This window comes from Corvus brachyrhynchos, unplaced genomic scaffold (assembly GCF_000691975.1).
Source record: "Corvus brachyrhynchos isolate BGI_N302 unplaced genomic scaffold, ASM69197v1 scaffold607, whole genome shotgun sequence".
NCBI lineage: Eukaryota > Metazoa > Chordata > Aves > Passeriformes > Corvidae > Corvus > Corvus brachyrhynchos.
Window position 1 is genome coordinate 43,219 of NW_008239055.1, and position 1,509 is coordinate 44,727.

The window sequence follows — 1,509 nt, forward strand, 5'->3', positions numbered from 1 at the left end:
CGGGGGGCTTTCTGGGCTGAGCCCCCCACACAGCTGAGTGTCTGTGCAGGAGTCCTCTGCCTCCACTTCCACTAACTCTGCTTTATCCACCTGATCCAGGGGCTGCTCATCTGGATCCAATCTCCCTCCCTTGCTCTGTTCTGGGGATCCAACCTCACCCAGGAGCTGCAGATCTGCCTCTGTGCTCCCTCCCAGGGTCAGTCTGAGCTCATCCTCCTCTGCAACCAGCTGCACATTGGCACCACTGCTCTGATCTCCCACTGTGGGCAGGATTACCACCTCCTCCACTGGCTGCACACCTGCATCTGTCCCCCTTCTCTGTCTCATGGTCACTCCAGAGGGGTGAGGCACAAGCTCCTGCACCAGCTCACGCCCACTCTGTCCCTGTCCCCAGTCTGCAGCCCCATCCCTGAGCTGCACAGCTGCACGGTCCCCCTCTCCCTGGGGGATTTCTGGGCTGAGACCCCCACACAGCTGAGTGTCTGTGCAGGAGTCCTCTGCCTCCACTTCCACTAACTCTGCTTTATCCACCTGATCCAGGGGCTGCACATCTGGATCCACACTCCCTCCCTGCTCTGTTCCCAGGGAGTCAGTCTGCTTTAAGGCCTGCCAGTGTGCCTCTGTGCTTTCTCCTGAGGCTGATTTGAGTTCATCCCCCTCTGCAATCAGCTGCACATTGGCACCACGGCTCTGGTCCTCAGTAGTGTCCAGGCTTTCAGCCTCTTCCTGTGCTTGCATGTTTTCATCAGCTCCTTCACTGTGCTCAGCCCCTGATCCCTGCAGATCAAGCACAGGCTCGTGTGGCAGCCCATCCTCACCCTGTCCTTGTGCCCCATCCTCCTCCTCCTTGATCCGAAGCCAAGTGCTGCAGATCTGCCTCCGTGCTTTCTCCTGAGGCTGATTTGAGTTCATCCCCCTCTGCAATCAGCTGCACATTGGCACCACGGCTCTGGTCCTCAGTAGTGTCCAGGCTTTCAGCCTCTTCCTGTGCTTGCATGTTTTCATCAGCTCCTTCACTGTGCTCAGCCCCTGATCCCTGCAGATCAAGCACAGGCTCGTGTGGCAGCCCATCCTCACCCTTTCCTTGTGCCCCATCCTCCTCCTCCTCGATCTGAACATTTGTTCCAATTTCTCCTCCCTGTGGGACTCCTGAGCTGAGACCCTCTGACAGATGCAGATCTGCCTGGGCATCCTCTGCCTCCACTTCCACTAACCCTGCTTTATCCTCCTGATCCAGGGGCTGCTCATCTGGATCCAGTCTCCCTCCCTGCTCTGTCCCTGGGGATCCAGCCTCACCCAGGAGCTGCAGATCTGCCTCTGTGCTTTCTCCTGAGGCTGATTTGAGTTCATCCCCCTCGGCAATCAGCTGCACATTGGCACCACGGCTCTGGTCCTCAGTAGTGTCCAGGCTTTCAGCCTCTTCCTGTGCTTGCATGTTTTCATCAGCTCCTTCACTGTGCTCAGCCCCTGATCCCTGCAGATCAAGCACAGGCTCGTGTGGCAGCTCAT

The 1,509-nt window shown here is 57.9% G+C and overlaps 1 protein-coding gene across 3 annotated transcripts in view; it reads right to left on the bottom strand.

The window, feature by feature from the left end:
• The window catches only part of RAB44 (RAB44, member RAS oncogene family), a 17,265-nt gene that overhangs the window by 6,995 nt on the left and 8,761 nt on the right, over positions 1–1,509 (bottom strand). The window lies entirely within an intron of this gene.